The sequence below is a fragment of the Anolis sagrei genome, chromosome 2 (assembly GCF_037176765.1).
Source record: "Anolis sagrei isolate rAnoSag1 chromosome 2, rAnoSag1.mat, whole genome shotgun sequence".
Lineage (NCBI taxonomy): Eukaryota > Metazoa > Chordata > Lepidosauria > Squamata > Dactyloidae > Anolis > Anolis sagrei.
The window spans coordinates 287,171,270-287,194,142 of NC_090022.1; the positions used below are offsets into that span (position 1 = coordinate 287,171,270).

Below are 22,873 nucleotides of genomic sequence, written 5' to 3' on the forward strand. Positions count from 1 at the left end.
TAAAAAAACAAAAGAACCAAAAGAACCAAAAACAAAAGAACCAAAAACAAAAACAAAAGAACCAAAAGAACGAAATCACACCAAATTTGGGAATAAAACGTCTCACAACACAAGGAGTGATCATCACTCACAAAATTATGATTTTGTCATTTGGCACTTGTGGTTGCTGGGATTTATAGTTCACCTATAATCAAAGAGCATTCTGGACTCCACCAACAATGGAATTGAACCAAACTTGGCACACGGAACACCCATGACCAACAGACAACACTAGAAGGGTTTAGTGGGCATTGACCTTGAGTTTGGGAGATGTAGTTCACCTACATCCAGAGAGCACTGTAGACTCAAACAATGATGGATCTGGACCAAACCTGGCACGAATACTCAATATGCCCAAATATGGACACAGATGGAGTTTGGGGGAAATAGACCTTGACATTTGGGAGTTGTAGTCACTGGGATTCACAGTTCACCTACAATCAAAGAGCATTCTGAACCCCATCAACACCAGAATTGGGCCAAACTTCCCACACAGAACCACCATGACCAGCAGAAAATACTTAAGGCCATTTAATCCAACTCCCTTCACCAGGGCAAGAAAACGTAATCAAAATCCTCCTGACAAAGAGCCATCCAGCCAGATATGATTCACGCACACACAGATATAGTATCATAGATTTGAAAGGGACCTCTAAAGAAGGACAATTATATGTCGCATGTTCCAGAGTAGGCAAACCAGACACTCTCCACATCAACACTGACATAGAAACAACAAGGAATATTGTTTACCCACAAGCAGAGAGGAATTACATATATTAGAAACAATTACTTTATTTTCCAGATCACCAGGCTGGGCCACAGCAATGCGTGGCAGGGGACGGCTAGTACATTATAACTTTTGCCGATGCAGTTGTGTTTGGATGGTGTCCTTTTGGCTACATCATGGATGCACACAAGGAGGATGAATTTGCTATGAGCATGTACTACACAGAATGATGATGAGCACCACGTCTACTTTGACAAGCCACTGATGAAGGTGCTGATAGCTGATGCAAATGGTGTTGTTTATGCATCGGGGAGGCTGTGGCGTGTTAACCCAGCTATCAAAGAGTGCATTTCAGAAGAGCTTCTGGATAGATAATTGGAAAGGCATTATGCATGGGCGAGCACATTTCTCATCCCCAGTTTGCCAACAAACCTTGCTCTGCTCCATCACCCTAAATTGCTCTCAGAGCAAATGGAAAATGAATGCACAAACCTCTGGGATGGTATGTCAACACAGGCTTCTCGCTCAGCAACATCAAAGAACACCAGAAACCGAAGAAAAACAAGGGCGGTGGGGGGAAGGATTCCAAAAACATCAGCAAAATTAGGACTGAGGTGTTTTGGATGAAGGCACTCAGCACAAATGAAGGTGTTACAACAATGATTAAAGAGCAAGGATGGAGTTTCAAGTGAGAAATTATTGATTGACTCGGGCATCAAGGAGTCAAGACTGTATACCTCATCCGCTGTACTTTACCGGTGAAGTGAATGCAAGAATGTTTTTTAAAAATTGAAAGATGGCTTAGAACAGCCATATTTCTTTTATTTTGCATATAACTAATGAGCATGGCAAATCGTCTCCCTGCCTCTCTTTGCAGTCATACAAAATTGTTTTCGATTTTAACCACATGTTTCCAATCAACAAGGATCTGTTCTAAAAAAAAAAAAACCCTCTGTTAATTCCATTTTTTCCTTGAGACAGACTAGTAAATGAGTTCAAGGTAACTGAAGACAGCACATACAAAATTAACAAGGCTTTGCAAGATGAACCAGACATCCTGTTAAGATGCAGGATGCATCTATTAGATCAAGCATGGGCAAACTTTCTAACTTGAGGGCTGCATGGTGGGCCGGAGCAGGGTGGGCGGGCTGAGATGGAGGAAGTTTTTCCCAAGACCCCTCCCTGCCCTTTCCTCTCCTTCCTCTTCTCTTTCAGAGGCAGAAAGTGAAGGAAAGACTGGAAATATTTGGATCCCAAAAGGGTTCATCTTGGTCAGGATGAGATGGTGGACAGAAGAGTAAAGGTGTATCCATGAGACCCACATATTGCCTACTCCGGATATAGAATCCTAGAGCTGGATGAGACCCCCAAGGGCCACCCAATCCAACCCCCTGCCATGCAAAAAGGCACAATCAAAGCACTCCCAATAGATAGCCTCTGTGGAAAAACCTCCAGGGAAGGAGACTCCACCAGACTCCCAGACAGCTCATGCCACTCTCCAACAGCTCTTACTCTCAGGAAGTTCTTCCTAACGTTTTCAGTCAAATCTCTTTCCCTGACATTTCAACCCATTGCTCCCTTGTGCCCTGGTCTCTAGAGCAGAAGAAAGGTGGGTTTCCCCACCACCACCACCCCTCAATGGAACACTCTTTAAAATCTTGAAACATGTTTCTCATGTTTCTCTCCCTACCTTCTCTTCACTCAACTAAAAATCCCCAGGAGGAAAGGAGGAAGGAAAAAGAGAAAAAAGGAAGGAAGAGAAGGATGGATGGATGGATGGAAGGAAGAAAAGGTGGGAGGGAAGAGAGGGAGGAAGGGAAGGTAGAGAGGGAGGAAAGACAAAGGGAGGGAAGGAAGGAAGGAAGGAAGGAAGGAAGGAAGGAAGGAAAGGTGGGAGGGGAGGGAGGGAGGGAAGGGAAGGTAGAGAGGGAGGAAGGGAAGGGAGGGAGGAAGAAAGGAAGGAAGGAAGGAAGGAAGGAAGGAAGGAAGGAAGGAAGGAAAGGTGGGAGGGGAGGGAGGGGAGGGAAGGTAGAGAGGGAAGAAAGACAAAGGGAAGGAAGGAAGGAAGGAAGGAAAGGTGGGAGGGGAGGGATGGAGGGAGGGAAGGAAGGATGAAAGGGTAGAAGAGAAGGCAGGAGGAAGGGAGAAAGAGGGAGGGAGGGAAGGAAGGGAGGAAGGGAAGAGGGAAAGAAAGAAGGATAGGATGGTGAGAGAGAGAGGGGCCTGAGAAAAGAGCCCATGTTCCCTCCCTACCTTCTCTTCTCCCAACTAAATATCCCCCAGGAGGAAAGAAGGAAGGAAAAAGAGAAGGAAGGAAGAGAAGGAAGGAAGGAAGGAAAGAAGGAAAGAAGGAAAGAAGGAAAGAAGGAAAGGTGGGAGGGGAGGAAGGGAAGGGAGAGAGGGAGAGAGGAAAGAAAGGGAAGGAAGGAGAAGGGGAAGGAGAAAGGAAAGAGAGAAGGAAGGATGAAAGGCTAGAAAAGAAGGCAGGAGGAAGGGAGAAAGAGGGAGGTAAGGAAGGGAGGTAAGGAAGGGAGGGAGGAAAGAAAGAAAGAAAGAAAGAAAGAAAGAAAGAAAGAAGGAAAGAAGGAAAGAAGGAGGGATAGGATGGTGAGAGAGAGGAGGGACTGAGAAAAGAGCCCAAGGGGCTGAATCCGGCCCCTGCACTTGGGTCTGCCCATACCTGTATTCGATTCTTGCTATCTTGAACACTTGCCTTTATTCACATGTTTCCCCCATTATCTTTCTTGCTGCAACCAATAAACATTGTTACTTTTGGGGAGAAAATTGTGTGTTAAGAAGTGGATGGAGGCTGGGAAGAAGGCATCTTTAGAAACACAAATGCCAAGCAGCATTCCAGCTGTCTGAGAGATTAGTTTAATGAGAAGGGAAAAAGTCGCGGTAGGTGCCAAGCAAAGAAGATGAAAGCAAACCATGGTATAAAAATCCCATACTCAACTGAGCAAAGGGGAGTGGGGAGAAACATTTCCAGTAATAATTAACCCAGATACATTGAATGAGCTACCCATAGACTTGATCTGGTTATTTCTAGCAGGATCTACTTCAACGGGTTTGGTCATTTTCAGTCTGTTTCTCAGATTTCTAAATCATACAGTTTAAGAAAGATTGCTTGCCCTGGGTTCAGCATGCATCCACAGGAAGAGAGAAAGAAAAGACAGAGTTAATATTTCAAGAATGGTTTCCCCAATCTTGTTAAATTACAGAGCACTGGTCTCAAATACAAAGGGATATTATTGTGGAGATGCTATGGTTCCCAACCTGAATCCAATGAGGCTGATGGATTACAATTTCAATCACCCTCAGTGAGAACAAATGCGGAAGATGGAAGCTATTTTCCATTGTCATTAGGGAACCTTTATGGGACTTGCGTGAAGGGCTCTGGACAAGAACAATTGAAAGGTTTATTGTTAATAGACTCCAGTAACATCTGGACACGCTAACATTCCCTTCTGCAGTGTTCAATCAGGAAAATGAGTCTACAGCTTCATTCAGTCTGCAAAATAGGCACCTGTCCTGGAAATACATACAGTTTCATTGCACTTTCATTGATAAATTGCATGTCAAGACCCGCCAATGAAGGACAAACACAATTTGGTGACACTCTCATCAGAAAACTCAAAGCACTCAGGGCCCGTTCAGACATTAATAATAATAATAATAATAATCCTTTATTTGTACCCCGCTACCATCTCCCGAAGGACTCGGTGCGGCTTACAAGAGGCCGAGCCCAAATACAACAATAAAACAGCAACAACACAATAACTCAAAAACAAAGCAATAGCAAAGAATAGCAATACATTAACAACATCCAATGATGCGATTAAAATAATGGCCAGGCCAAATGTAATAATTAAAATTAAAAATGCTGGGCATAACAAGGTGGGGTGTTTGGAGGGGGAAACATTACCTTTATTCCAGGAGCAAACAGCAAACAGGAGGGTGGCCAAATGCCATTCCTTGTAAATGTGGAAGCAATCACTGTGAACAGCAAAAAATGTGAGCTTTTCATGTGCAGGAATATCCCGGTTCTGAGCTAAAAATCCGCATCTGTGAATGTCTGGACTCCAAAATCCTGGGATTTTTAAATCTGGTTTTGTTCCTGAGTTTTAGATCTTTGTTCCTGATTGGTTGTTTCCCAAAAAGAAGATGACCATTGAGTAGAACACAAAAACTTTGTGCGCCAGAAACTTCATGAAATGTGTGGAGGGCACATTTTGTCTGACCAGGACAAAGTTGTGGCCCCTTAGTCAACGCTGTACATTTTTTCACAATAAGAGCGATCACAAAAAGACATATATAACCTAGGAACAATACACTGTTTGCACAGCTTGTATAACCCAGGAACTGAACTCATAAAATTATTTGCATCTTCACATCTCTTAAGTTTTTTTAATATAAGAAAACCGATGAAATTTCTAGTAGAAGTCCCACGGTGGCCATCTTGGGAGCCTCTAAATCCCGTAACAAAGCAGCAAGTGTGGACAACAGAGGCAGAAATCCCGGGACCAAGAAGTCTGTATCTGGACATCTTCTGAGGTCCCAGTTTTTTTTCCCCTGACTTAAGTGTCCAATTTAGCGCTGTCTGGAAATGGCCTCTGTGGTTCTTCCACAAACAAAAGGCTTGTTGCAAAGACAGGGAGGAAAAGTAATGTGTTTGAGGCTGTAAGTTGAATGTTTTTATGTTGAATGTTTTTATGTTTAATGTTTTTATATTGAATGTTTTATATTGTGTATAAGCTATTTTAAATTGTAAGTCGCTCGGAGCACTTTGGTGGAGAGCAACTAATTAAGAAATAAAGTGATGATGATGATGATGATAAGTGAATTTCTGATAATAAAAAAACCCGAAAGTGCCCTTTTTAAAAAAGAATTCAGTTTGTTGAACTGGACTCCTGTTAAGGCATGGCTCAGGGAAAGGAAGATAAAGATATACATATGCTAACATCAAATAATAAGAGGTCAAGAACTAACTATTAGGTAGAAAGTCAGCTTACAAAGAGATACTAGGAAAGCAAACAGAAACAGAAGAATGAGTAACATTCAGATAGATTGCTAGACTAAAGAAGAGGTTCAAGGAAAGCAAATAGTAACAGCAAAAATAAACAGAAAGATATGAATAAGTGAAAGACGATAAATAAAAAGCATATCAACTGTAGATATTTGGGGGTAAAGAGACATATTTTCCTATATGTATGAATAAATTTCTATATGTGCACTATTAGGTAAGGAAAGATAGACTGAGAACACATAGCTTAAAAAAAGAAGCAGAGGGAAAATAATAAACAAGAGAATACGGAATTTCCTGAAACAATTGCAGTAATACCATTGTAGAGAGAGGAGGAGGTCTGCGGCCATTGCGGGCCCTTTTTTTTTAAGGTAGACCTATATAAAGGTTGTGTGTGTCGAAGGTATGCTTGCTGTTAGTCTAGAGATGTGGGTGGATGTGGGCTTGTATATGTTTGTATTTTTCATGTGTTTCCATCTTTTTATTATTGTATTAATAAAACCCAATAAAAACTAATTTAAAAAAAATAAAAAAAGAATTCAGTAATCTGAACTAGTGAAAACAAAAATGTAGAATTCTGGAAAATAACTTTTGGGACTTTCATTTCAAGTATCCCAGAATTATCATCATCATCATCATCATCATCATCATCATTTATACCCTGCCTTTCTCCCTGTGAGGACTCAAGGCAGCTAACAATCCCACATTTTAGTCAAATTATAAAGCACAACTTCTAAATTTCCAAACTCTATTAAAAAGTTGTAAAAACTAGGAATTCCAAGCTAACTACTTGTTGTTTCCCGTAAATGTTTAACTCAGGATGAATGAAATGGGTGGAGGCATTTTCAAACAAAATGCTGTATTGCCTGGGGCACACAGCCCAGACGGATAAATCAATTTCACAGGTAAATGTGGTATACATTGGAGCACACATAGCTCACTGCTGCGCTGGAAGAGCTGTGGACCATGGAAACTCAGCAACAGGACTCATGGATCAGGTAATGGAAAAGACCTCTGACAATACTCAACACATCATACAAACAGCCCTACTACTTGGAACAAAATATACATTGGACCTCTGAGTGTTGTTGAACTGTACCACCTTGCAATTTTAGCCAACAGGTGAAGAACGTTCAGTAGCAGCCCAGTATCTGGAGCTTTCTAAGATCTACAGAGATACTCACAGGAACGCCTCAGCAAGTGAGTCCAAAAGTGGCAGGTGAAAACCCAGAACCTCAATCAGTGGCTGATACCAGATGAGAGACTCCCTCCTGGGCACACAGAAGACTGGGTGATTTGGAAGGCATTGAACAGGCTGTGCTCTGGCATCACAAAATGCAGAGCCAACCTTAAGAAATGGGGCCACAAAGTGGAGTCCATGACATGCGAGTGCAGAGAGAGCAAACCACAGATCACCTACTACAATGCAACCTGAGCCCTGCCAAATGCACAATGGAGGACCTTCTTATAGCAACACCAGAGGCACTCCAAGTGGACAGCTACTGGTCAAAGGACATTTAATAGAATACCAAGTCTGCAACTTAGTGTTTTGTTTCTGGTCAAAGGACATTTAGCATAATGCCAAGTTTTAAAATTTGTGTTTTAAAAGACATTATAACGGTACCCTCAATTCGATTCTAACATGATAAAAACATCTGGAGGTCCTGATGATTCCCATTCTTGTTGGGAATCATCAGGGATAGCCATGGTTTCCATGCAGCCCTTGGGACCTCCAAGTGTTATAAAAAAGTTGGACCCCTCTCCCAAAAGCTGGACTTCACATGAATTCCAGGATGCCTGCCATAGATGCAGGCAAAATGTCAGGAGAGAATGCTTCTGGAACATGGCCATACAGCTCAAGAAACTTACAACAATCCAGAGATTAGCTCACCTTTTATAAGCAGATCACCTCAGAGGTCAGACCAAGCAGAATCAAAGGCAATTATTCCTTCCCTTGATCTAAACACTACCTTTCTATTCATGCAACCTAGACTGGAATTGGGGTTTTCAGCTGTTGACTCGCTTTCAGCTCATAGTCTACTAAAACTCCTAGATCTCTTTGACATTGTCACCCATCCTATATCTGTGCATTTAATTTTTATTGTCCAAGTGTCGTCCATACATTTTTCACTGCTGAGATTCATTTTGTAAGTTTGGTCCAGCTATTCAAGATCATTGTGAATTCTGGTGCTGTCCTCTGGGGCATTAGCTACCCTTTCTAAGTTGGTATCATATGCAAAGTGACAAATACACTCTCTATTCCATCATTTGTGTTGTGTGAAGTACTTCTCTGCCTAAAAGCTCCAAGACAGTAGTTCTCAACTTTCCTAATGCCGTGACTCCTTAACAGTTCCTCATGTTGTGGTGACCCCCAACCACGTTATTTTCATCACTACTTTCATAGCTGTGATTTTGCTACTGTTATGAATCATCATGTAAATATCCGATAAGCAGGATGGATTTTCATCCACTGGAACAAATTTGGCACAATTAGAATCAAAGAGTTGGAAGAGACCTCATGGGCCATCCAGTCCAACCCCCTGCCAAGAAGCAGGAATATTGCATTCAAATCACCCCTGACAGATGGCCATCCAGCCTCTGTTTAAAAGCTTCCAAAGAAGGAGCCTCCACCACACTCTGGGGCAGAGAGTTCCACTGCTGAACGGCTCTCACAGTCAGGAAGTTCTTCCTCATGTTCAGATGGAATCTCCTCTCTTGTAATTTGAAGCCACAAATACCCGATATGCTCAAATACTGGTGGGGTTGGGGAGGGATACTGATTTTGTCATTTGGGAGTTATAGTTGCTGGGATTTATAGTTCACCTACAATCAAAGAGCATTCTGAACTTCACTAATGATGGAATTCCACCAAACATGGCACACACAGAACTTCCATGACCAACAGAAGATACTGGAAGGGTTTGGTGGGCATTGATCTTGAGTTTTTGGAGTTGTAGTTCACCTACATCCAGAGAGCACTGTGGACTCAAATAATGATGGATCTGGACAAAACTTGGCACGAATACTCAAAATGCCCAAATGGGAACACTGGTCAAGTTTGGGGGCAATAGACCTTGACATTTGGGAGTTATAGTTGCTGGGATTTATAGTTCACCTACAACCCAAGAACATTCTGAATCCTACCAATGATAGAAATGGGCCAAACTTCCCAAAAAGAACCTCAATGACCAACAGAAACTTTCTGATGGTCTTTGCTGACCCCTCTGACATCTCCTCGTGACCCCAGGCGTCCCAACCCCCAGATTGAGAAACCCTAAGACCTCACCAAATCAAAAATCTATAGAATGTAGCTATGATCGTAAAAACAATAACAAAGAGTTTGATAGAGCAGTGTATGAAAGAGACTTGAGATGCTGGTTTGAGCCTCACCAGCTCAGACAAAGAACAGGTGTTGCCCATAGCGAGCCTTCCCTTGGGCCTGAAAGCGTCTGGCTCTTCTCTCTTAACCTTGCAGCCCAGCTGTTTTCCTGCATCGCAAAGCTAAGCACTCCCATAGCAGAGCTTGCATACCTGCATAAAGTGGTAGGGTAGATGCCAAGCCAAAATAATTCAAGCTTGTTGGAGCAATGACACAACTCTGCACATTTCCTTCAGGATTCTTCCCTCAGACCTTGAGGCCCCTTTCTTGCCAAAGCCCTCTTTCCTCCAGGATTCTGCCCGACGGGTGAAGAATTGCATTGGCAGGTCAGATGTAGATGCTTTTCCAAGGCAGCCTCGGGCGAGACAGTTCACCCTCCAAAATGTCTGTAAAACAAGGTTTGCAACACTGACAGCTGTCACAGGAGGCCTTGTTGAGATCGATGTTCGTGCCTGGCTCCGAACGCACTGAGAGAGCGCTGCGGAGCATTAATGTGCAGGGGCCCTCCTTCGTGAGAACGGTGATGTAATCAGCTTTCTTATAACCTGGGCTGCATGTCCCAAGGGATACCAGCAAAGATTTATTTAAGAGGATTGGATCACTTGCTTTGCTTTTATCCCCAAAAGGCCAAGCGGAAACCAAATTATGCAGCTTAACATTAGCAAAACAAAGTTAGATAGTTTAAATTGGTCGGCTACAAATCTGGTTAATGTCAGGCTCATCTGCTATTATTTTTGCCTATTCACAGTGTCCTGGATGCTGGCAGAATTAGGACATTTCCAGATCAGAAGAAAAGAGAACTTTTTGAGGGGTCAGTCACATATCAATCTGACTCTTGAGTCAAGATTATAGTTTCATTTACCCATGCCTGAAAAAAAAAAGGTCCTTTCTAGATATTTTCTGGGTCCTCCAGGCACTTCTATGTCAACTTCTACAGCCAGAAACTAACATAGTTGCTCTAGAGCAGGGGTTCTCAACCTTCCTAATGCCGCGACCCCTTAATGCAGTTCCTCATGTTGTGGTGATCCCCAACCATAGAATCATTTTCATTGCTACTTCATAACTGTAATTTTGCAACTGTTATGAATCATAATGTAAATATCTGATATGCAGGAGGTATTTTCATTAACTGGACCAAGTTTGGCACAAATACCCAATACACCTAAATTTGGTGGGGTGGGGGATTGATTTTGCCATTTGGGGGCTGTACTTGCTGGGATTTATAGTTCACCTACCATCAAAGAGCATTCTGAACTCCACCAGCAATGGAATTGAACCAAACTCAGCACAAAGAACTCCCATGAGCAACAGAAAATAATGTAAGGGTTTGGTGGGCATTGACCTTGAGTTTTAGAGTTGTAGTTCACCTCCATCCAGAGAGCACTGTGGACTCAAACAATGATGGATCTGGACCAAACTTGGCACAAACACTCAATATGTCCAAATGTGAACACTAGTGGAGTTTGGGGAAAATAGACCTTGACATTTGGGAGCTGTAGTTGCTGGGATTTATAGTTCACCTACAATCAAAGAGCATTCTGAACTCCACTAACAATGGAATTGAACCAAACTCAGCACAAAGAACTCCCATGAGCAACAGAAAATAATGTAAGGGTTTGGTGGGCATTGACCTTGAGTTTTAGAGTTGTAGTTCACCTCCATCCAGAGAGCACTGTGGACTCAAACAATGATGGATCTGGACCAAACTTGGCACAAACACTCAATATGTCCAAATGTGAACACTAGTGGAGTTTGGGGAAAATAGACCTTGACATTTGGGAGCTGTAGTTGCTGGGATTTATAGTTCACCTACAATCAAAGAGCATTCTGAACTCCACTAACAATGGAATTGAACCAAACTCAGCACAAAGAACTCCCATGAGCAACAGAAAATAATGTAAGGGTTTGGTGGGCATTGACCTTGAGTTTTAGAGTTGTAGTTTACCTCCATCCAGAGAGCACTGTGGACTCAAACAATGATGGATCTGGACCAAACTTGGCACAAATACTCAATATGCCCAAATGTGAACACTAGTAGAGTTTCGGGAAAATAGACCTTGACATTTGGGAGTTGTAGCTGCTGGGATTTATAGTTCACCCACAATCAAAGCACAAAACTCCACCAACAATAGAATTGGGCCAAACTTCTCACATAGAACCCCCATGCCTTGAAGGCACTTGCTGGCGTGAGCTTCCTTCTAACCTTGCACGCTCTCCCTCATCTGCACATGCACACCATGCTGCCATGCACCGAGCACACCTGCTCTCCCCTCCCCACTTGGAGTCTCAGAAACAGCCCTCCCCTTGGCTGAGAGCTCGGCCAATCGCAGCAAGAGGATGACTTTTGGTGGGAGGATTCACCTTCTGTTTCCAAAAAGGAAGAGAAGGACAAGCGCAGAGATAATCAGCCTTCATGCTGAACAGAGGATTTGAACCCTATTCTCTCTAGTTTTATTCCCCTTCCACTTCACTTGTACCATTCATGGTGGTGGTTCTGGACAAGGACTAGCCCACGTGTCACTGGTTGCTAATTTGTGGAACATTTCCAGGAAAGACAAAAACATTACATAGTGTTTCTTGTACAAAAGATCTTTGAGGAAGATCTTCGTTGTTTTGGCTGCAAAAGAGAATGCAGTTCCTGTTCTAGATTTCACTGCAAATTTGTGTATGCCAAGTGGCGTGCGTTCAGTAAAATCCATTTATGATTAGAATGCCAGTCATTTGCTTGCTCCATTATTAATTTAAGCAGCATATTTGCATGCAGTTACATGCCAGCAAACAGTTACAACAATATGGCTTACATTTTAAAAAGCTGTGATGCAAACTAGCCTGTCCTACAGTTCAGGGTCCTTGCAAAGGGCAACTGTTTTAACATGTATTGTTCTCAGCCTAACAGCTTTTCTTCTACTACTTAAAAATCCATCATGCATACATGCAACAATCAGAGGGGCATGACAATTACAACATATTTCAAATGCAAATCAGCTCTTTGCAACAAGAATTCTGTAGGACCCAAAGAGACATCAGGTCTCTGCTGAACACTGCCTATAACAGAGTAATAGGGGCGGAGATGTAATACTAAATAATGCTAATATTAAAAGGTAATAATAAAATCAGTCATCAGTACAGTTAGATATTATAACTGATGGTCAGAACTTTGGAAAAGTTAGCTTTCAGACTGCAACTCCCACAATTCACACTGGCAGGTCACTATGGGATCCTGGACATTGTAGTCCCCAAATGTCTATATACATATTGGGATCCATGAATATTATCCACTATGGTATAGGACTATGGTCAAGGACTTTAAGATCGTCCGGGGAGGCACTGCTCTTGGTCCCGCCTTTGTCACAAGCATGTCTGGCGGGGACGAGAGACAGGGCCTTCTCAGTGGTGGCCCCTCAGCTATGGAACACCCTTCCTAAGGAGACTAGATCGGCTCTTAACGTTTCAGAGGCAAGTTAAAACATGGTTTTTCGAGCAAGCATATACAAATGCAGAGTAGCCAATATATAGGAAATCGAATGACTTGACAATGGAACTGGACAATGCTTGATAATATTGAGATGCTAATGATGTTTTTTACTGCTCTTGTTGTGTTTTTATACTGTTTTTAATGTTTTATTCTGTATTATGATTTTATGTGTACTGATTTGTTGGAAACCGCCTTGAGTTGCTGATTGGCTGAGAATGGCAGTATACAAATAGAGTAAATAAATAAATAATAAATAAAGGGTATGTGAGTTGCCAAATCACCTTCCCTGTCTGAGTCAAAGTTCAAACCCAAGTCTCCCCAGTCCAAGCTGAACACTCTAATCAATATGTCATGCTGGCTCTAACAAATAATAAGGTAGCTCGAAGCTGACAGCTAAAGAACAGGCTGATAACTTGGAATCAGTAAGTGGAATTGGGTTCAAGAAACACTAACTGCTTATTTGCTCCTGATTGTTGCTTTAGGGACACAATGGGGAAAAGACAAGAGAATAGGCAGAAGTTCTCTGTTGATGTCTAGGGCAGCTTGTGATTAGAGCTCTATACTTTGCTGTGTTCCCCCAGTCAAAAGAGAATAATAGAATCGTCTCAGAATAGCTGTCTGGTTCAAGAAGGACATTGACAAGATGGAATGTGTCCAGAAAAAGTCAACCAAGGTGAACAAACAACTGGAAACCAGGAGGTATAAGCAATGACCTCAAGAAGAAGGAGAAGGAGAAGGAGAAGTACTTTATTTTTCTACCCCGCCTCCATCTCCCCAAGGGGTCTCGTGGCGGCTTACATGGGGCCAAGCCCGGCAACATACAATTAAAAGCAAAACAACAGCAAGTTACAAATTAAAAAGACACAAAACAGCATAATAGTAATAAACAAACATCAAGCAACAGCAACCCAAAATTTTGGAGCGGGGAAGGAGGCCAACATATGAAGTGATTGAAAAGGTAAGTAGTTCGATAAGGTGGATAGGAATATAACTGGTACAGGAGATAACATGGAAACAGAGCAATTTGACAGGAACAGGATCATCTCAGTTTAACATACATATATGAATAATGATGTAATATAGGAATTCAGGTTAAATAGTGAAAATAAATCATAATACAATCGTTGGTCATAGGGGTCATCAGTTGAAGGCTGAACGAAACATCCACGTCTTTAATTCCTTGCGGAATGTGGCTAGGGAGGGCGCCTGCCTAATCTCCCTAGGGAGTGCCAGAAACGGGGGGCCACCACTGAGAATGCCCTTTCCCTCGTCCCCACCAATCACGCCTGAGACAGAGGCGGGAGCGAGAGAAGGGCATTTCCGGAAGATCTTAAAGACCGTGTGGGCTCATAGGGGAGGAGGCGGTCGTGCAGATAGTCAGGTCCTGAACCATTTAGAGCTTTATAGGTGATAACCTGCACCTTGTATTGGGACCGGAAAGAAGAAAACTGAGTGGTGACATAAAAGCTATCTCTACATATGTGAAAGATGGAGCAAACTTGATCTCAGCTCCAATGGATTCAAATAAGAACAGAAAGCAACCATGAGGAAGAACTTATTAATAAGAGTTGTGCAATGGAAGGCCCTGGACAGTGGTGGACTTTCCATCTTTTTGAGGTCTTAGAGGCTGGATGGGAATTTTTCAGGAGTGCTTCAATTGTGTATTGCTGTATGGCAGGGTGTTGGACTAGATGATTCTTGTGGTCTCTTCAAACTCTGTAGTCTGTGATTTTTCCATTGCCACACACTTTCTTCAGCTCTGTAAGTACACTGTGCATAGGTTTCCTCAAGTATCTGCTTTGAGGCTACTGCATGACAACATCTTAATAACATGGTCCTTTGGAGAACTCTCATTCATTGCCTTCCACAAAGACAACTTTGACAGAACATAACTCTGTAGTATTGCTACCCTTCCCTGAACATCTTCATATCTCAGCTTTGTACCAATAAGCTCTAGGAAGCATTTGTAGTTCTTTAGCTTCACACTTAGCCCATTGAGGTGGGTCAAATTCAGAGAACGCCATTGGCCTAAAGTTACCCATTGAAACCATGAAACCCAATGAGTTTCATGGTTCAGTGTAGATTTTGACCTGGATCTCTCCAAATCCAGTGTTCTAATAACTACATCATTTTGGCCCTTATTATCTTAGGAGATCCCTGTCATTTATGTTTCCCTAGAAGACTTGTTCTCAACCTATGAGTTCCCAGATGTTTTGGCCTTCAACTTCCGGAAATCCTAACATCTGGTAAATTGGCTGGAATTTCTGGGAGTTGTAGGCGAAAACACCTGGGGACCCACAGGCTGAGAACCCTGCTCTAGAGTTAGGACCTCTGCCCAACCCTTAACCCATGCTAGCATGAGGGCTTTATACCAGTTTATATCTACTTACTGAGATAAAGGGTGGGGGCTGATCTAATGTCCCTGGGGAGGGCATTCCACAACCGAGGGGCCACCGCTGAGAAGGCCCTATCCCTCGTCCCCGCCAATCGAGCCTGTGAATATGGCAGGGCCGAGAGCAGGGCCTCCCTAGAAGATCTTTAATTCCTAGAGGGTTCGTAAGGAGAGATACGTTCGGACCGGTAAGCAGGGTCAGAACCATTAGGGCTTTATAGGCTAAACCCAGCACTTTGAATTGTGCTCTGTAGCAGATTGGCAGCCAGTGGAGCTGGGCGCCGCTCCTGTTAGCAACCTGGCTGCTGCCCGTTGGACCATTTGGAGCTTCCGAACAGTCTTCAAAGGCAACCCCACATAGAGAGCGTTGCAGTAGTCTATACGGGATGTAACCAGAGCGTGGACCACCGTGGCCAAGTCAGACTTCCCAAGGAACGGGCGCAGCTGGCGCACAAGTTTTAGTTGTGCAAAAGCTCTCCCAGCCACCACTGAGACCCGGGGTTCCAGGCTCAGTGATGAGTCCAGGATTACTCCCAAACTGCAAACCTGCATCTTCAGGGGGAGTGTGACCCCATCCAACACAGGCTGTAACCCTATCCCCTGTATCCCCTATCCGCCTTTCGACTGACCAGGAGAACCTCTGTCTTGTCTGGATTCAATTTCAATTCATTCGCCCTCATCTTTAAAAAGTTACTTTCTACAGCTAAAACTCACAAAAACCTTCAGGCATTGGAATTGGAAGTGGAAGATTTGGGGAGTTGTCGTTCAAAAAGTAACTTTCCCAAAAAGTCACTGGATCTGTGATAACTCTATGAAAAGCTCAGAAGACCATTAGAACCATCGTGCTGAATTATTCATTTTTTTTCCCAAATGTTAAACAATAAACTTAAATTATATTATGTATTATTTAAAGTTTATGGATTCCAGCATCCCTTTCCTATATAGTAGCTAACCAGATGCCTCTGGGGAAATCACCAAAAAGGAAAGAAAGGGAAGAAAGCAAGCTCTCCATTTATTTTGTTTTATTTTTTGCTTTTTCATGCAACAAAGCAATAGGTATTCAAAGCCATATTCCCCCTGAGCTCCGCAGGCTGTCTATAGCTTCAGAGATAACAGTCAGTGACAGATCTGTCCTTTGATGGAAATTGTCTCGCTCTCCAAAAGTTGCAGGACTGCAAGTCCCCAATCACCTTAGCGAATGCTGAGAAATATGGGGAATTGCACTCCAGCAATAACTGCAGAATTACAGGCTACACATCTTTGTTCGAATCCTGCTTTGAAACTATCTGAACTGGTAGTTAGTTAGTTACCATTGTACTTGCAGTAAATGCCATATATGATACATTATATGAAATAGTCAATTTATCAATTTCATTGGTGAGTCTGAATTCTAGTCACAAGGGCAACAAAGGTTAACCTCCATTAATCTCAAGCATGGGCAAACTTCATCCCTCCAGGTGTTTTGGACTTTAACTCCCAGAATTCCTAACAATTCCTCTTGGCACTTTTCTCCCTTTTGCCCTCCATTCGTGCCACTTTGAATTCTGCAGCACTGCTGGTCACAGCTGATCTCCAGCTAGAGCACTCAAGTCTGTTAGGAATTGTGGGAGTTGAAGTCCAAAACAATTCAATTCAAGTCTTTTTAAATTTACACTGTAAAAAAACAACAGTAAAAAATATTTTTAAAAAAACACCTGGAGGGTCGAAGTTTGCCCATGCCTGAGATAAAGGAACTACAACTCCCAATGGTCTTGCTGGTTGAGGATGGTGGGAATTGTAGTCAACATATATGAAGAGGGTCCATCCAATCTGATGAAAAGCAACCTGTTATAATGTCTGCGTCGCCACTCAGGAAAGTTATCCTTGTAGACATATTGCCATATACCTTCTATAGCATATGATATGAATAAGAGCCTTTGAAAATCATCTGGATTTTGGATACGATACCTAATAAGATTGTTTCTGTTGTCTGCTGTCAAGTCAACTGTGATGTATGGCAACTCTATAAACAAGAGATTTCTGTAGACTGCACCACCTAACTTTCCCAATCTCTGCCCCATATTGCAAGTAATGAGTTGGTTTTCGGTAAGGCTTTGCTCATCCAAACATACTAATTCATGCAATTTCACACTAATTGTCACAGCTCAATACTATGGAATCCTGAGAGATAGAGTTTGGTGGGCTTCCAGCATTCTATGGCAAAGAAAGCTAAAGACCTGGTAACATGGCATAGCATTGAGCCATGGCAATCAAAGTGATATCAAACTGCATTAATTCTACATTGTAGATGTACCTTTTGTTCCATGCACAAAATTGCTAAGTCTTTGTCCTTCTCTGCCAAAGAGTGGTGGTGCCTCACCAAACTACAGCTCCCAAGTTTCCATAGCATTGAGCCATGACAATGAAAGTAGTGTCGAACTGCATTAATTCAATAATGTAAATGAATCCAAAGCAGTGGTTCTCAAGCTTCCTGATGCCACAACCCCTTAATGCAATTCCTCATGTTGTGGTGACCCCCAACCATAAAATTATTTTCGTTACTACTTCATAACTGTCATTTTGCTTCTGTTATGAATCATAATATAAATATCTGATCTGCAGGATGCATTTTCGTTCACTGGAACAAATTCGGCACAAGTACCCACTACGCCAAACTTTGAATACTGGTGAGGTTGGGTGGGGTTGATTTTGTCATTTGGGAGTTGTAGTTGCTGGGATTTATAGTTAACCTACAATCAAAGAGCAATTCCAATGATGGCATTCGACCAAACTTGGCACACAGAACTGCCATGACCAACAGAAAATACTGGAAGGGTTTGGTGGGCATTGACCTTGAGTTTTTGGAGTTGTAGTTCACCTACATGCAGAGAGAACTGTGGACTCAAACAATGATGGATCTGGACTAAACTTGGCATGAATACTCAATATGCCCAAATGGGAACACTGGTGGAGTTTGGGGAAAATAGACCTTGACATTTGGGAGTTATAGTTGCTGGGATTTATAGTTCACCTACAATCAAAGAGCATTCTGTACCCCACCAATGATAGAACTGGGCCAAACTTCCCACACAGAAACCTCATGATCAACAGAAAATACTGTGTTTTCTGATTATCTTTGTCGACTCATCTGACACCTTCTCACCCCGACCCCCAGATTGAGAAACACTGATTCAAAGGGTTTCTCGGGTTTTTTTTAAAGTATTCTACTTTTTATTCATTCTGCTCCTTTGCATCCAATCCTTGTACATAATTTCTATGCCTAAAGAACAGTTTGGTTCTCTTTGCTTAGTCTCTTTTGGGGATTGCTGGTTAGCAATGCCAGCCTTTTAAATATTCCTTTTCAAGGGAGAGGAATTTGGAGCGGAGAATGCAAGGAAGGTGCATGAAAGGATATTGCTCATATCCCCCAGTATGCTTGCGATGCATCAGGCACGCTCCCCACTTCCTCGGCTCCTTCCTGCCAGCCATGCCAGCTTCAGGCAAAGCCAAGTGGCCATCTGTACCTGAGACGAACCCGGCCACCTGTCCCTGGAGAAGCCCTTTTGGGTAATAAATGTGGCTGACAAAAGAGCACATCTGCCATGAAATACAAATCCGAAGAGGAGGAGGAGGAAAAGGCAATGCCAAGCTAGGATGCATCAACAGGAGTGTAGTGCCTAAGGAAGTCATAGTCCCACACTGTTCTGCTTTGGTCAAATCTTGCCTGGAATAATGCTGTCTCCAGACAAAACAAGAAGGATATTGAGAAGCTGGAATGTGTCCAGAATGATCAAAGGTCTGGAAGCCAAATCCTATGAGAAGTGACTTAAGAAAGGGTCCGTTTAGCTTGGAGAAAAAAAGGCTAAGAGGGGACATGTGCCAATATTTGAAAGGATGTAATGTTGAGGATGTCACATTGAGGAAAGGTCCCCTGGTGGTGCAGCAGGTTAAACCACTGAGCTGCTGAACTTGCTGACCGAAAGGTCGGTGGTTCAAATCCAGGGAAGGGGGTGAGCTCCTGCTGTTAGCCCCAGCTTCTGCCAACCTAGCAGTTCAAAAACATGAAAATGTGAGATCAATTGGTACTGCTTCTGTGGGAAGGGAACGGCGCTCCATGCAGTCATGCTGGCCATATGATCTTGGAGGTGTCTATGGACAACCCTGGCTCTTCGGCTTAGAAATGGAGATGAGCACAACCCCTCAGACTTGGACACGACTAGGCTTAATGTCAGGGGAAACCTTTACCTTGGTTTACATGTTAAGGAGAAAGGGGCAAGATTGTTGTCTGCTATTCTAGAGACCAGAACATGGAATGATGGATTCAAATGGCAGGAAAAGTGATCCCACTTCAACATTAGGAAGAACTTCCTGGTAAGAGCTGTTCAACAGTAGAAGATCCTGCCTTGGAGTCTGGTGGATTCATCCAGTAGCTGGATGGCCATCTGTCTGGAGTGCTTTGCTTGGATATTCTTGGATTTCAGGGGGTTGGACTGGATGGCCCTTGGAATCTCTTCCAACTCTTGTGTTCTATGATTCTACGAAGCTTGGATATTCCTGAATGTCAAGGCGTTGGACTGGATAGCTCTTGGAGTCCCAACTCTTGGGTTCTATGATTCTACAAAGCTTGAATATTCCTGAATGCCAAAGGGGTTGGACTGGATGGCCCTCAGAGTCCCTTCCAACTCTTGTGTTCTATGATTCTACGAAGCTTGGATATTTCCTGAATGTCAAGGGGTTGGATTGGATGGCCCTTGGAGTCTCTTCCAACTCTTGGGTTCTATGATTCTAGGAAGCTGGGATTCTCCTGAATGTCAAAGGGTTGGACTGGATGGCCCTTAGAGTCTCTTCCAACTCTTGTGTTCTATGATTTTACAAAGATTGGATACTCCTGAATGTCAAGGGGTTGGATTGGATGGCCCTTGGAGTCTCTTCCAACTCTTGGGTTCTATGATTCTACAAAGCTCGGATATTCCTGAATGTCAAGGGGTTGGATTGGATGGCCCTTGGAGTCTGTTCCAACTCTTGGGTTCTATGATTCTACGAAGCTTGAATATTCCTGAATGTCAAGGAGTTGGACTGGATGGCCCTTGGAGTCTCTTCCCACTCTTGGGTTCTATGATTCTAGGAAGCTTGAATATTCCTGAATGTCAAGGGGTTGGACTGGATGGTCCTTGGAGTCTCTTCCAACTCTTGTGTTCTATGATTCTATGAAGCTTGGATTCTCCTGAATGTCAAGGGGTTGGACTGGATGGCCCTTGGAGTCCCTTCCAACTCTTGTGTGCTATGATTCTACAAAGATTGGATACTCCTGAATGTCAAGGGGTTGGATTGGATGGCCCTTGGAGTCTCTTCCAACTCTTGGGTTCTATGATGCTACAAAGCTCGGATATTCCTGAATGTCAAGGGGTTGGATTGGATGGCCCTTGGAGTCTCTTCCCACTCTTGGGTTCTATGATTCTAGGAAGCTTGAATATTCCTGAATGTCAGGGGGTTGGACTGGATGGTCCTTGGAGTTTCTTCGAACTCTTGTGTTCTATGATTCTACGAAGCTTGGATACTCCTGAATGTTAAGGGGTTAGACTGGATGGCCCTTGGAGTCCCTTCCAACTCTTGTGTTCTATGATTCTATGAAGCTTGGATATTCCTGAATGTTAAGGGGTTAGACTGGATGGCCCTTGGAGTCCCTTCCAACTCTTGTGTTCTATGATTCTATGAAACTTGGATTCTCCTGAATGTCAAGGAGTTGGACTGGATGGCCCTTGGAGTCTCTTCCAACTCTTGGGTTCTATGATTCTAAATGAGAGAGACCCACACCTTCCAAGTCCTCTTACCTGCAAGATGGGGCAGAGCTTGGGAAAGTTACGTTGGTTGGACTCCCACTCCCAGAATCCCACATTAAGGGATGTTTGTGGGAACCAAGGAGCGACCCGTCATCCTTTCAATCCTCCTCCTCCGGTGTCCTGAAAGAACCTCAGGCAGCGCAACCAAGAAATACACCATCTCTGTTTCCATTCATCATCCCTCCAGAAAGGATCCCTCCAGGACTTTCCAAAGCCCGAGCTCTGCTTTTGTGGACAATGATGGGGGCCCACCTTTCTCCCCAGAGGACTCCAGGGGAAAGAAAGGGAAGGCAGAGCTTGAGCTCTTGTCATCTTCCTTCTCATCCTGTATGTGGGAGAGACCCTGCCGGCATCATCCTCATCATCCTATCCCTTGCATCTCAGCCAGAAGCTTGGAAGGAACTCATTGAGACCCAAAGAGACCTAATGAGGAGGAAATATTGCAAATATAGGAAAATACAATAAAGGTCCTACTCACCCATGCAAGAGCTGTGCCAGCCCAGGAGAAAAAGGATGGGGGTCTCTGTGGCAGCTGCTTGCTTATCTGCCTCCTTGCAAGAAATCCTCCCCTCGGATGCATTGCCTGCCCTCCTTCTCCATAGGGATCAATGCTCTCTGCCTTCTGTCTGGTCTGCCCGCCTCACTGCTCCAAGTCTATAGTCATGCAAAAAGGGGGAAAGAAAGGACGCCTCCGATGCCCTGCCCACCTGCATGACGTCATGGGCAGGCTGTCAATCACCCAGGGCCACCTGCTGTTCGCCAGGGCTGGTTGCAATTGAGATGGGAAGGAAGGAAGGAAGGAAGGAAGGAAGGAAGGAAGGAAGGAAGGAAGGAAGGAAGGAAGGAAGGAAGGAAGGAAGGAAGGAAGGAAGGAAGGAAGGAAGGAAGGACCTGCTGAGGAAAGGGAGGAAAGGAGGGCGAGGGGCAAGCAAGGAGGAAAGAAAGAGAGGCTTCTATTGCAGACAAATGGAAATCTGAGGGAGGGAGGAAGGGAGGGAATCCCCCTTCTCCTGTTTCTGGTCTTTTTCAGAGAGTAGCAAAGATGTTCATAGAATACTGTGATGATGGTACTTGGAAGCATAGAGTTGGAAGGGACCCCCAAGGGGCTTCCAGACAAAAAAAAATCAATTGTGTTCCTGCATAGAAGGGGTTCCATGCAGGAACACAATTGAAATTTTTTTGTCCTCAGAAGTTTGCTTCCATCTGATGACCATATATGATGTATACAGTGGCGGCTCAACCCATTACACAAAGTAAGCATTTGCAGTATAGTTGATTTTGCCCAGGGGCGCTTTTGAGGCACTCTTGGGGGAAAATAGACCTTGACATATGCGAGTTGTAGTTACTGGGATGTATAGTTCCCCTACAATCAAAGAGCATTCTGAACTCCACCAATGATGGAATTGAACCAAATATGGCACACAGAACTCCCACGACAAACAGAAAATATATATCAGTGATTGGTTGGGGGGGGGGCACCAAAATACTGTTTGCTTACCATTGAAAATTACCTAGGGCCGCCTCTGGATGTATATCAGTGTTTCTCAACCTGAAGGTCGGGGCACCAGGGGGGTCACAAGAGGGTGTCAGGGAGATCACCAAAAACCATCAGAAAACTCAGTATTTTCTGTTGGTCATGGTTGTTCTGTGTGGGAAGTTTGACTCAATTCTAGGAAAAGATTGTTAAGGAAGTGGTGTGCAAACACTTAGAAGCAAATGCGGTCATTGCTAATAGTCAACATGGATTTATCAAAAACAAGTCATGCCAGACTAATCTGATCTCTTTTTTCGATAGAGTTACAAGCTGGGTAGATGCGGGGAATGCCATGGATGTAGCGTACCTGGATTTCAGTAAGGCCTTCGACAAGGTCCCCCATGACCTTCTGGCAAGGAAACTAGTCCAATGTGGGCTAGGCAAAACTACGGTGAGGTGGATCTGTAATTGGTTAAATGGACAAACCCAGAGGGTGATTCTCCCCAATGCTTCCTCTTCATCCTGGAAAGAAGTGACGAGCGGAG

The 22,873-nt window shown here is 43.5% G+C and overlaps 1 protein-coding gene across 2 annotated transcripts in view; it reads right to left on the reverse strand.

Moving 5' to 3' along the window:
- Positions 1–21,552, reverse strand: part of MAPK4 (mitogen-activated protein kinase 4) — a 100,854-nt gene extending 79,302 nt beyond the window's left edge. Inside the window, exons 1-2 of one of the 2 annotated variants that reach the window (XM_067464655.1) lie at positions 21,333–21,552; positions 9,321–9,554 (exon numbers count right to left, since the gene is read on the reverse strand). The gene's annotated coding sequence lies outside the window, so the exon portion shown is untranslated. The remainder of the gene's footprint in view (positions 1–9,320; positions 9,555–21,332) is intronic. The other variant, XM_060761256.2, reaches the window with a different exon arrangement.
- Positions 21,553–22,873: the final 1,321 nt, after the last annotated feature.